Source organism: Asterias amurensis, chromosome 8 (genome assembly GCF_032118995.1).
Source record: "Asterias amurensis chromosome 8, ASM3211899v1".
NCBI classification, from domain to species: domain Eukaryota; kingdom Metazoa; phylum Echinodermata; class Asteroidea; order Forcipulatida; family Asteriidae; genus Asterias; species Asterias amurensis.
In genome coordinates, this window is record NC_092655.1 from 19,133,090 (window position 1) to 19,148,354 (window position 15,265).

Here is a 15,265-nt window from a genome sequence, read left to right on the forward strand (position 1 = left end):
CCTAATTTTGACAGTTTTGCAAGATTCTAAACCAGTAAACTAAGTAATTCGATTAGATCATTATTTTTATTTGTGGGGAAAATAATCCAACAATTAGACCTGAATACTATTGTCCTCACTATCATATTAGTTATTCTAGGAAAACCATTTTATGTTAAAACAATTAATGGGGAAAAATCTGATTTTAGGCCAAGGCCTACATTTGTTTTTTGTCAAATTCTGTAAAATTTACCTAAAGACCTACTTCAACAAACAAATTGAATCAAAATTTTGAAAAAATAGTCATTAGGCCTACTTCAAATTCATATAAACTAAAAGAAAGTATTGAACTTATCATCTGTTGGGGAAAATCTTATTTTGTTTGTTTTATTCATTTATTTCTTTATTTCAATTGTAAATAACATTTAAATGTAGGCCTATACTTTGAAAGGCATGTCACTTTGAAATGAAGAGTCACTATGCCTACTTCAAATTCGCATTACCCGAAACATGGGTTTAGACATGTCATCTACTTCAAATCCATATTAACTAGAAGAAATGTTTTTGGTTGTTAGACTTATCATCACTAATTTTAGGCCTTCATTTTTTCTGTATTGTAAAGAACATTTAATATAGGCCTATCTTTATGGAAAAAGTCATGGCATTTTGAAAAATAGTCATTAGTCTACTTCTAAATCATATAAATTAGAATAAAAGTATTTTGGTGTTAAGCTTATCATCTGTTGGAAAATAATCTTACTTTAGGCCTTTTTTAATCTCTATATTTCATTTTTTTATAAACAGGTAAATTGAGACCTACTTCAAAAAAACAGGCATAACATTTTTTGTGGAAACTTAGTCATTGAGCCTACTTCGTAATCATATTACCTATTGAAATATAATCTAATTTTAAGCCTTTACTTTCTTTAAATACAGATTGAAAGCTAAAATAACTATGTAGCCCTGCATAAATTAAGCGAGTGTAATCTTGAATCAATTAAAAGCATTTTGTTTTCAGAGGTAGACCTTTAATCTGAGCAAATTCTAGGCCTCAAACAACGATATTTTAGTATCTAGGCTAAACAAAGTTACACAACAGTCCTGCATCAATTGAGTCTTGAATAAAAGTGGCTTGCTGCAGAGACAATAGATGAAAGGTTGTATTTTTAAAAAGAAATGAAACAATCTAATTACCTTTCAGTGTAATGTTGCTTCTTCATCTTATCCTCAGCAACTTGGTGGTAGAACTGTTTTATTGCTGCATTTTTCCAATATCGTAAAAATTTGATTTAAAAATTTGACACTGTCAATATGATTTTGATTTGAAAATCTCTTGAATTAAAATAAAAGACACACTTGACAAATCAAGGAACTTTATGGACACATACTCCTTTTGCCCTCACCAAAACATAAACAAAAGTGTGCTGTGTCGATAGAGGGCGCTACAGCAAGTATAGGGAGGTTGAAATGATTATGGGGGAAAACAACTGCTTTATGCAGTTACATACATGTTCCCCTTAGAATACAGTGTAATTATTATCAGTGCATGTAAACCAGTGCACCAAGTAAAACCTGAAACTTGCTTATCTCAGGGAGGTAGACATGGTTAAAATACAGGATAAAAAACAACTGCTTTATGCAGCATCCTTTTTTCTAAAAAAACAAAAAACAAAATATATTATTCACCATTACAGTATGATTATTATCAAGTAATAAACCACAAGGTAAATAGACATGATTATAGGGGGAAAACAACTGCTTTATGCAGTAACATACTCTTTGTCTTCAAATACAAAATATTCACCAAGTAATATTATCAAGTAATAAACGACAATGTAAATTGTTTGAATCAAAACAATACACAGACAAGATTTGGCTATTTTCCACCGGTTGTTATTTAAAAATTACAAATCTGTCCTACATAGACAGATTTCAAATCATGATTGTGAGCAGTACTATCTCGTTTATGTCCTCTTGAAGGATCAGTTGTGTATCATTTCCATGGGAATAGAGATAAGATTCCTTTCACATGAGTTGAGACTGTGTTGAGACTGTATTTCCATTTTAGCTGGCATTGGCAAAGTTAACTTGATGCAGAGTTTAAAGAAGATAACATAAGCAGTCCTTAATGTTTCTTGAGTCATACACGAGCTGTGATGGGCAATCTTGTTTCACTTCTCTTATTGTCCTCTGAACATGAACATTGTTTAGTGTTTGATGGTCTAAATGTATTTTTGCTGTGTTATTATTGTTTTGTGCGGTATGTTTTTTGTCCTGTATTCAATTTTCTTTAGCTTAATTATTGTTGTTAAATTAATTGTTAATCTCAAGTTACCACTTCATACTCATTCATTGTACTTTCACTCTTGGGTGACCAGGCTGTGAAAGTACCTTTTACATACCAAATTTGTTAAGAACTTTATTAGTTGAACAAGTAATGTAGTTTATAAGGGTTCAATGGATATGGTGGTGGTGTTGTCCAACCGGAAGCCAGTTACACATATTATTATGTACTGAAAGGAAGGGACGATCATGCACCAGCTCAAACTTGATCAATGAGATGATCACCAGTTTATAATGAAGAAGAAAATGAGCAAAATGACGCCATCAGTTAAAATGAGAAGAATCTGAGACAGATGTCCCATACCAGAAGAGAAGAAAGTGATGGTGCATGGGGGTGGGTGAAGGGGGGGGGGTGACCCACTAGTTATATGAGGAGAAAGTAAGAGGGATGTCCCATTACTTTCAACAATGTTTTGAAAACACTTGTATTGGAAAGTACAATATTTCACACTATTTCTATCACTTCATTTATCATCCGTCCTTCAAAAGTTTTACAATTATTGATTAGGCCTAAGTTGTTTAAATAATATGTAATTTTTGTATTTAATCATGTTTACATGTTTTGTTTGACTGAGTGTCCATTGTTTGTGAATGTTGCATTGTGTTGTTTTGTATCAGTCACTGTTCTCTCCCTAAAGTTTATTGGTTCTGGCTCTTGGCACAAGTCAGTGAAAATGTTTATCCTGACTTCTTTGTTCATTTATTGTCAATCCACAGAACATTTTCCATTGTGATATTGTCATGTGCTGGCACAACAGCACAGATGATACACGTTCTTCCTTTGTGATTCAGTTTTTCATGAAGCAGATGAGTACATGTGTTGACTTTCAATACGGCTACATTCTTTTTTCCATAGACATTTCCATAGACAAAATTTTCCATAGAAACATTTTCTTTGCTGGCACATATCTTGATAAACTTGATGATGAGTTCTCCTTAAGTTTGTTCTGTTCACATAGACTTTCCTTAATTGATCATGACTTTTGACTGCAACAATGACGGTCAGTTGCTGACACAAATCTCGACAACTTGAGGGTATTTATCCCTAAAATGTAATTGTATTATACTAAACATTATTTTTGCCCCTGGAAAGCATTGAAAACAGATTTCCCATACATATTCATAATTTTAATACAATGATAAAGTACTGATATTGCAAACCATAAATAAGATCACTCGTACTCAATCAATTATGAATGTACAGTATTACATTGTTTGTAGGGTCCAAAATTATCAGACATATATTGTTCATGGGCACAGAAAACCAAAGTGTTTCAAACAATCCTGTGTACAATTGTAGATTCACATGTTCCAAAGAATTTGGCACCATCTCTGTCACTATTGTTAAAATCTCGAAGGTGGCTTACTTGGATTTCTATTTCCCAAGAAAATATCCTGATGTCTTTAATTGCGTTGGCATGGCTAGCTTTGAAGACGCTGTCAATTGAAGAAAGTAGTCCTCGAAAATGTTCATAACGAAGAACTCTCATGGTCTCTAAGAAATTGTGTTTGAATGGTTGGTTTATTTGTAGGTATGTATGACTGCAATGTTTTTGTTCAAGTTGTTGATGTTTGATGATTGTTACGATATTTTTATTATTTTTATTTTAAACTACATTTGTTTAACCATTATTGAGTTTCTAAAAGTAGTAGCGTAAGTCCCCTATCATCACTTTCATTCAACATTTCATCAATCATTTTAAACATTCACTCACGTCCTTTCAAAATCACTTGTTTAGTGATTTTTACACCAGGTAAGGATGGTCTTTGGCAATTACTCAAAGTGTATCATGCCTTGAGGGTTGTCACAAGGGTATAAAAAGTGTGACTTTTTTATTAATAAGAAATTTGTGATATTGCCTTAAACACCGAGGACTAAGAATTCCTCAAAATAAGCCAATGGAAAGAAAGAAATCGGGAAACTAGCACCAAGCAAATTTTTCATTAAAAATATCACCATGGTTACAAATGGCTGATCAAGATTAAACGGACATTACAACAGTTGGAGAAGTTGGAGTTTCGGCCAACACTAAGAAGTTTTCATCAGTGATCCATCAGAAGCAGAAAGGCTGAGATTTGTTATAAAAGTAGCTCCATGAGTTTCAACCATTATGTATGTTAGGCCTATAGGCCTATACTGTGACCTGTATTAAAAGTTGCCTTACCTTTGAAGGTAAACAAAAGTAAAGTAAAGTATGCTATGTGAATCTTAAGACATTTGCCAACATTGAGGATCAAGAATTCCTCTAAGGAAGGCAACATGAAAGATAAGACAACAATGATGTTGACTTACTCAACCATGTCTCCACTAAAACATTGTATGAAATCAAATCTAATGTACAAACCAACAACATTGAGGTAAAGAAATCACAAGAGAGCCTAAGAAAGTGACAGATAAGACAAAACAGTAAACAGATTAAATGCCACCACTACTTCTATGATTTTAAAACCAGATGAAGGCCTTCAGAACACTAAACATAAAAAATTATGATTAAAAAAATTGCCTTAACTTTTAGATTTATAAACAAGGAGGCATCTAGTAAAGATGGGCCCACAGGCCTTAGAATTAGATGGGTATATATAGGCCTTAATACATAGTAAAGATGGGTCCATAATGTATGCCTATGAAAAATAGGTCCAGGCCTTAATACAAATACAATATGGGCTAATAAGGCCCTGAAAGATGGGTCCATGTATGCCTATAAAAAAATAGGTCAAGGCCTTAATAGAAGTAACAACGGGTTAATAAATAGGCCCTGAAAGATGGGTCCATATAGGCCATATACATAGTAAAGATGGGTCCATGATGTATGCCTATATAGGTCCAGGCCTTAATACAATAACAATGGGTACTGAAAGAAAGGTCCATATAGGCCCTAATACAAAGATGGGTCCATTATGTATGCATAGTATAACAACTGGTTAATAGGCCCTGAAAAATGGTCCATATAGGCCTTAATCCATAGTAAAGATGGGTCCATAATGTATGGCTACAAAAAATAGGTCCAGGCCTTAATAGAAGTAACAATGGGTTAATAAATAGGCCCTGAAAGATGGGTCCATATAGGCCTTAATACAAAGATGGGTCCATAATGTATGCATATAAAAAATAGGTCCATGCCTTAATAGAAGTAACAACGGGTTAATAAATAGGCCCTGAAAGATGGGTCCATACAGGCCTTATACATAGTAAAGATGGGTCCATAATGTATGCCTATTATAGGTCCAGGCCTTAATACAAGTAACAATGGGTTAATAGGCCCTGATGGGTCCATATAGGCCTTAGTACAAAGATGGGTCCATAATGTATGCATATAAAAAATAGGTCCAGGCCTTAATAGAAGTATCAACGGTTAATAGGCCCTGAAAGATGGGTCCACATAGGCCTTAACACAAAGATGGGTCCATAATGTATGCATATAAAAAATAGGTCCAGGCCTTAATACAAGTACAATATGGGCTAATAAGGCCCTGAAAGATGGGTCCATGTATGCCTATAAAAAAATAGGTCAAGGCCTTAATAGAAGTAACAACGGGTTAATAAATAGGCCCTGAAAGATGGGTCCATATAGGCCATATACATAGTAAAGATGGGTCCATGATATATGCCTATATAGGTCCAGGCCTTAATACAATAACAATGGGTACTGAAAGAAAGGTCCATATAGGCCCTAATACAAAGATAGGTCAATTATGTATGCATAGTATAACAACTGGTTAATAGGCCCTGAAAGATGGTCCATATAGGCCTTAATCCATAGTAAAGATGGGTCCATAATGTATGGCTACAAAAAATAGGTCCAGGCCTTAATAGAAGTAACAATGGGTTAAATAGGCCCTGAAAGATGGGTCCATATAGGCCTTAATACAAAGATGGGTCCATAATGTATGCATATAAAAAATAGGTCCATGCCTTAAAAGAAGTAACAACAGGTTTATAAATAGGCCCTGAAAGATATAGGCCTTATACATAGTAAAGATGGGTACAAAATGTATGCCTATTATAGGTCCAGGCCTTAATACAAGTAACAATGGGTTAATAGGCCCTGATGGGTCCATATAGGCCTTAATACAAAGATGGGTCCATAATGTATGCATATAAAAAATAGGTCCAGGCCTTAATAGAAGTATCAACGGTTAATAGGCCCTGAAAGATGGGTCCATATAGGCCTTAACACAAAGGGGGGTCCATAATGTATGCATATAAAAAATAGGTCCATGCCTTAATAGAAGTAACAACGGGTTAATAAATAGGCCCTGAAAGATGGGTCCATATAGGCCTTATACATAGTAAAGATGGGTCCATAATGTATGCCTATTATAGGTCCAGGCCTTAATACAAGTAACAATGGGTTAATAGGCCCTGATGGGTCCATATAGGCCTTAATACCAAGATGGGTCCATAATGTATGCATATAAAAAATAGGTCCAGGCCTTATTAGAAGTATCGACGGTTAATAGGCCCTCAAAGATGGGTCCATATAGGCCTTAATACAAAGATGGGTCCATAATGTATGCATATAAAAAATAGGTCCATGCCTTAATAGAAGTAACAACGGGTTAATAAATAGGCCCTGAAAGATGGGTCCATATAGGCCTTATACATAGTAAAGATGGGTCCATAATGTATGCCTATTATAGGTCCAGGCCTTAATACAAGTAACAATGGGTTAATAGGCCCTGATGGGTCCATATAGGCCTTAATACAAAGATGGGTCCATAATGTATGCATATAAAAAATAGGTCCAGGCCTTAATAGAAGTATCAACGGTTAATAGGCCCTGAAAGATGGGTCCATATAGGCCTTAACACAAAGATGGGTCCATAATGTATGCATATAAAAAATAGGTCCATGCCTTAATAGAAGTAACAACGGGTTAATAAATAGGCCCTGAAAGATGGGTCCATATAGGCCATATACATATTAAAGATGGGTCCATAATGTATGCCTATTATAGGTCCAGGCCTTAATACAAGTAACAATGGGTTAATAGGCCCTGATGGGTCCATATAGGCCTTAATACAAAGATGGGTCCATAATGTATGCATATAAAAAATAGGTCCAGGCCTTAATAGAAGTATCAACGGTTAATAGGCCCTCAAAGATGGGTCCATATAGGCCTTAATACAAAGATGGGTCCATAATGTATGCATATAAAAAATAGGTCCATGCCTTAATAGAAGTAACAACAGGTTAATAAATAGGCCCTGAAAGATGGGTCCATATAGCCTTATACATAGTAAAGATGGGTCCATAATGTATGCCTATTATAGGTCCAGGCCTTAATACAAGTAACAATGGGTTAATAGGCCCTGATGGGTCCATATAGGCCTTAATACAAAGATGGGTCCATAATGTATGCATATAAAAAATAGGTCCAGGCCTTAATAGAAGTATCAACGGTTAATAGGCCCTGAAAGATGGGTCCATATAGGCCTTAATACAAAGATGGGTCCATAATGTATGCATTTAAAAAATAGGTCCAGGCCTTAACACAAGCAAAATGGGACCATATGTCTTAATACAATTAAAATCTGAGTCAATTTCTTAAAAGATGGGTCCATATAGGCCTTAAAGACGGGTCCATATGCCTTAAAGTATGGGTCCATAGGCCTAAATACAAGTCAAGATGGATCTGATAGTCCTTAAAAGATGGGTCCCTGTAGACCTTACTACAGTATTAATAAGATGTGTCCATATAGGCCTTAAAAGATGGGTTCATAAAAGGCATTAATGATTCAAAGATGGGTCTATAAAGGCCTTTACATACATAGTAAAGATGGGTCCATATACCTTAAAAAATGGGTCCATATGCCCTAGATTTCAGCCATCCCCCACTGATAAATAAAGATGGGTCCACAGGCCTTAAGAAGATGGGTCCATATTATAGGCCTTAATACATATAGTAAATATAAGGGTCCATAGGCCTTAAGAAATTGGTCGAAAGACCAGTTGCCGTGCATGGCAATGACCCTGCCGGTTTTAAACGGCCGTTAAAGAACTCGCTACCCATTTATTCCCTTAGTAAAGATGGGTCCTTAGGCCAATTCCACATTAAACCAGTACACCAGTTGAAAGTTGATCAAGATGACTTCCAGTTTTTATGGAGAAGAAAATGAGCAAATGGCCCATCACTTGAAGCGAAGAACGTGAGATTGGTCCATAGGACTTAATACAGTAAAGAATCTTTACTATATATTAAGTCTTAATGGTTCCATATTCCTTAAAAATGGGTCCATAGTATTTAGTACAAAAAAAGTGGGTCCATATGTCTTCAAAGATGAGTCTATACACCTTCAGAGATGTGTAATTATATATACAATAGGCCTTAACACATTTAAGATGGGTTCTTAGGCCAATTCCACATATGCACCAGTCCACTAGTTCAAAGTTTATCAAGATGACTACCAGTTATGGAGAAGAAAGTGAGCGAAGAATGTGAGATTGGTCCATATATATGCCTTAAAAGATGGGTCCATAGGACTTAAAACATAGGTAGGCCTTAATACACAGTAAAGAATACAGTAGGCCTTAATACACAGTAAAGATGGGTCCTTAGGCCAATTCCTCATAATGCACCAGTCCACCAGTTCAAAGTTGATCAAGATGACCACCAGTTATGGAGAAGAAAGTGAGTCGGATGGACCATAGAGAAGAATGTGAGATGGCCACCAGTTGAAACAAAAGAAAATGGGATACATGCATGACCCAACAGAACGGAAGAAAGTTGGGGGTGGGAAGCGGGGGTGACCCACGTATGAGTCAAAAGTAAGAGGGATGACCCCATTACTTTAAGCAGTGCTCAAACACTTGGTATTGGAAGGTAACCAATACCCCTACACTATTTCAATCACTTCATCCTTCATCCTTCCTTTAAAATTAGTTATAATACTTGATTAAGTTAATTAAACAATTAATTAAATTGTAGTTATTAATTAAAATGTAATTGTTATATTTTAATGATGTTGACATGTTTTGTGTTTTTTTGTTTAAGTGAGTGTCCTTTGTTTGTGAAACTTGCATTGTGTGTTGTTTTGTATCATTTACTGTTCTCTCCTTAAAGTTTATTGTTTCTTGCTCTTGGCACAAGTCAGTGAAAATGTTTTTCCGGACTTGTTTGTTCATTTATTGTCAATCCACAGAAACATTTTCCACTGTAATGTTGTCATATATGCTGGCACAACACTCTTGGTGGTAAGCTCGATGATTCATCCCACGGTTGAAAACATGACATGTGTTGACTTCCAAACTGATCATGTTTTTTTCCATAGATATTTCCATAGACACATTTTTCCATAGACATTTCCATAGACAAATTTTCTTCCATAGACATTTCCATAGACACATTTCTTTTCCTGGCTTATATGTTGATAAATTTGGCTTTTTCTCCTAAGGTGATCCAATTGCAAGTGTCTTGAGTTTGTTCAGTTCACATAGGCTTTCCATTGATCCTGATTTTTCACTGTAACATTGTCAGCATGATGGCACAGATAAATTGTCAACTTGAGGCTTTTCATCCCTAAAGTTCTATATTATATTAAAAGTTGCTTGTCCCATGGAAAGCATCTTGCCTTGATTGAGTTTTAAATAATTGTCTCTTTGACTTCAATAAGTTGAACAATATATTAAATTAGCTCAATATTTTGATACATTCATTTTTCAATACAATGATAAAGTACTGTTATTGTCAGTGAAGGGCAAACAAAAATAAATCAGATCATTAAAACTCAAATGGTTACGAAAAGACCTAATCAGGTTCTTTTTAGAGTCCAAAGTTGTTCTTGCATGGGCAGGAGAACTCAATTCTATTGTTGTTTCAAACAATCCTGTACACAATGTTCCAAAGACCATGGCAGTTATTGCTATGCATTTAATACATCTCGGAGGTGGCTTCTCTGATTTCCAATTCCTGAGAAAGCATCTTGAAGTATTTAACTGCCTTGGCATGGCAAATTATGAAGACAATGTCAAATGATGAAGTAGTCCTTGAAAACATTCAAATCGAAGAAGTCTCAGTCCCTAAGAAATGGTGCTTTGAATAGTCTGTTTATTTGTACGTATGTATGACTGCAGTGTTTTTGTTCAAGTTGTTTATGTTTCATGATTGTTTCAAGATTTTCTTTCCAATTTTAAACCTACATTATTTTTAATTAATTAGTTTTTTACAACTAATTAGTTTTAAAAGTTGTAAGTCTTCCATCATCCCTTTCATCCATCAATTCATCTTTCATTTTAAACACTCACTCACATCTTTACAAATTTTTTACAGCATCTTTTACACCAAATGAGGATATTGATCTTTGGCAATTACCAAATGTATACCCTGCCAATGATGGCATAAGGGCTGATATAAAAAGTTGCCTCCTTTTGAGGAAATGGTTCATGAAATTGGCTGAAACACTGAGGACTAAAATTCCTCAAAATAAGCCAATCGAAATAAAACAAGGATGAAAACTAACACCAAGTTAATTTTCCAGTCATAACTATCACCGCGATTACAAAACAAAAGGTTTAGTTATTGAGAAGGATTTGGGGTTCGGATCCACACTGACAATCAGGTGGGCCTTGTAAACTTCTAAGAGCACGGTATGAGGATGCTAGGACATTTGCCAACATTGAGGACTAAGAATTCCTCTGACCATCCAAGGTAATCTACCAACAGCACTGAGGATATGAAATCCCAGGTAGCCAAAGAAAGTGACAGATAAGAATGAAGGGTAAAACCAATTAAAATGTCATCACAACTTGAATATATGTTATAAACAAGATGTACAACAAACATTTTTAAACCATAACAGTCCAAGATTAAAAATTACAAATATGAACTTAACTTCACAAGAACTTAGGGCATTTACATAGTAAATATGGGTACATAGGCCTTAATTGAAAATACATTAGTCCATATACCTTATACATAGATGGTCAAAAGGTCTTAAAACATATATGATAAGTCAAATTAGTTATCTTAAAAGGTGTGTTATGGCTAATGACCATTAACCCTGATGCAGATGTGACGAAAAAGAATTCCTCAGTTGAGCCAATAATAGGCAGAGATGCAGAGAGATCAGCATGTACATGACACAAGGATTAAAACTTACAACTCTCATCAACCATGATTTATCAGCCCTAACACAAATGGATGTTATTTACAAGATCCTACTTCAATTTACCTGATGGAAACCATAAGATTTTGAAAGCTCTAATTAAGGGGAGATTGAATTTACCAATTATGAAGATTAATGATTCCTCAGATGAGGCAATTAGGCAGGAAGAGATGAGCAATACGACACATATGACACAAAGATTAAAACCTACAACTTATCAACTATAAATTCTCAGAACCCTAAAGATTTAGGGAGATCTTTTAGGGAGATCTTCTAGGGAGACCACAAATGTTAACATGTCCACAGCTCTATCTAATGAGAGATTATTAATGTATATTGACCAATAATATGAGGGTTACGGATTCCTAAGATGAACCAAAAGAAGGAAACTCCATCTATTAAGAGGAGATTATTTGTTTGTTTTGACCAATTATGAGGATTAAGAATTCCTCAGATAACCCAATATAGGCAGGAAGAGATCAGATAACTATCCAAAGATTAAAACTTACAACTCATCAACAATGATTTCTCAGAACCCTAACACAAGTGAGACTATATTACATGACCATACTAATTTCAATTTTATCTAAGAGTTACAAAGTTTAACATGTCAGCAGCTTGAGAGATTATTTGTATTGACCAGATATGAGGATTAAAAATTCCCAATATAGGCAGGAAGAAATCAGATAACTATCCAAAGATTAAAACTTACACCTCATCAACAATGATTTCTCAGAACCCTATAAAACACAAGTGAGATTATATCTTGTGACCTTACAAATTTCAATTTAATCAATTAACCGATTAAAAAGGGATCCGGATTAATCCAGGGATCCCAAAGTGTAACATGACAGCAGCTCCATTGCTCTGTTGAATGACTATATTTGTATTGACCAATTATGAGGATTAAGGATTCCTCAGATGAGTCAATAGCAGGAAAATATCAGAGACACTTCATACAAAAAATTAAAACATACAACTCTTGAACCATTGCTCAGGACCCTTAGAACACAAATGAGATCAAATCTCTATGAACCTACTTCAATTTACCTGATGGAGATCACCAAGTTTTTAAACACTAAATTAAGAAGATATTATTTGTAATGACCAATTATGAGATGGAGGATTCCTCAGATGAGCCAATCAGGCAGGAAGAGATTAGCAGACACATGCTACAAGGATTAAAACCTACAACTTATCAAACAGGATATCCCATAATATGACCTTACTAATTTCAATTTTATAGTTGTTAATGAATAAACACATCTTTTAAAGATACCAAGTTTAACGTGACAATAGCTCCAGCTGAAGAAGAGAGGTCTATTTTTTGTATTGACCAAGGATAAGCATCCTCTGATCAGTCAATAGCAGGAAGAGATCAGACACTTGATGCGAAGATTAAAACCTATACAACCCATCAACCATGAATTCTGAGCACCCTAATAATTAAAACGTACAACTCAGGAACCATGACTTCCCAAAACCCTAACACAAGTGAGATCATAATTGACATTACTTAATTATTTGTAAACACATCACATAACAGTTTGTCACCACAACAACAGGTCTTAATAAGAGGATATTCCTTGTATTGACTAGTTATGAAGATTAAGAATTCCTCAGAAAAGCCAATAAATAGGCAGAAGAGATTAGACACACTTAATATCCATATCCAGTTTGACAAAACCCCTAACACAAGTGATGTTAAGTTTTTAGACCTTATTTAAACTTAATTGAGTAAAATATAAAAGCATAAAAGCAGGCATGTTCTCGAAATAATATTACGAATCTAAATACCCAGAAGCCTGGCTGGTTTTACCACAAACCAAAATAATACCTACAATTGAATTGTTGTTATGTTACTCCATATAGGTTTAGTAAACACATCTTCTGGGAGACCACAAAGTTTTTAAACATGACAACGTATGTGGAGATGATCAGTATTGACCAATACTATTAAGAGGATTAAGGGTTCCTCAATAAGGCCAACAGAAAATAAGAGACAAGACAAAGACTCAAATCTTACAGTGAGTATTACTATTACCACAACACGTTCACTTGTCCTATATCAGCCAGTACTACAGAGGACAGGGATTTAAACCAATCCTCAATGTGACAACAGAAACAATTAACACACAGAATAATAATAATCTTTCCACACAAGTGTACTCCAAGATTGTTATTCAACTCATGCATATTCACTCAAACAGTTTCACTTCATCCATCTAGGTCTATATCATTCCTATGAAAAAGAAACCCAAAATTACTCTAAATTTTATACTAATAATTGCTTTAAAAACTTGATTTTGAAGGTATTTACCATAAATTTTAAACCTATTTAAGTTGTTAAGTTGTTGAGCAGTTTTTATGTCTGTTGTTTGTTTTGGTTCTGTAATGTTTGATGTTCTGTACTTGTTGATGTTTGTTTTGGATGTTTGCACCATTTCTTCTCGCATTGCATTACAAACTAAAAGTCTCTGTTTTCATATTGTCAGTTTAATTCAGTTCAGTTCAGTTTATATCCACTCAATCAGTGAAGTTTTGAAAAGAATGTTAAGAGGAACAACAAGGAGGCGGATTATTTCTACTGTCTCTTTCCAGCCTCTTGCAAATGTACTTTTCTAATAAACTCTGCTGTTGAAGTTGAAGAAATGCATTCACACATTCTTGGGTCGTGAACTCAGTGTCAACGAGGCAGGTGTTTCGCACAATAGTTAAAGTTATACAATTTCCATTGTAGTGAGCCTCCTACTACCGCACAAAAGTTTCTTTTAATCGGATTAACTTAATAGGCTATTTACATGTCTAGACGACAAACACTGACACAGATAATTGAAACGTTAAAAAAAAAGGAACATCTTTTGGGGTGAAATATTGAAAGAAGGCTATAAAAAAAAATTGAGCTGAATTACCACCACAAAGGGCAAGGCACGTTTACATGATGTAGTTTTAAAATTATTTCTCAGAAGTAATGTTCCCTTGGCATTTACTATAATATAAATAGACATACATACCCCAAATTCATCCGGTTTCTCTCGGCATTTTTAGTAATTCACTCGCAGTTTGAAACACTCGCAAAACTCACCGAAAGTGTCCGCCGTGTTCATTATGAGCCTACACGTCCATATTTCACGGTTAGCTTAGGCCCATGAGCATGAGAAAATACTGCCTTCAGGCGAAATTTCCTGGAAATAAAAATCCTTCGCCGAGATGAAAAAGACACCAGCTCCATCAGCAAACGTTTCCCGATCAATGTATAAGAATAAAACAACACATTAGGCCCTAATTTGGCCTGAGAGAAGGAAATTTGTGAGATTTTTTTCTCATGAATTTTAATTAAGTCGGCTCTGTATTAGAATTTCACTGCTACTGAAAAAGCGCAACAGGAATTTTGCTTTTTTCTTCCAAGGGGCGGTTCACTGGATGTATATCCTTGCGCGGTCACTTAAAATGTCTTTAAAATTCACATGTTGTGCAATAAAACTTATATAATGATTGTAAAGTATTCTCAATATGGCTTAAGGATTATACATTTTAGTGTTTTGTTTTTGTTTGTTCTTTAATCTAAAAAAATAAACCTATTTTTCTTGGTGCGAAGGGACACCGACCCCTTTACAACCCACGAGGAAAGTCGTCTGCCAAAATTTTAGGGGACCCGTTTCAGGGCTTGCCATTGGTCAACAGTTGTGAAAAACCGTCTACTGATTGGCTAATTCAGAATGCGTTATGCAAATCCTCACGAAAGTCACATGCTGAGCTATTAATAATTAAATCCAAACAATTATAACGTTGCTCTTTGCTGGTTAACTGGTTTCCTGCTACTTTTAAAGTTCGTATA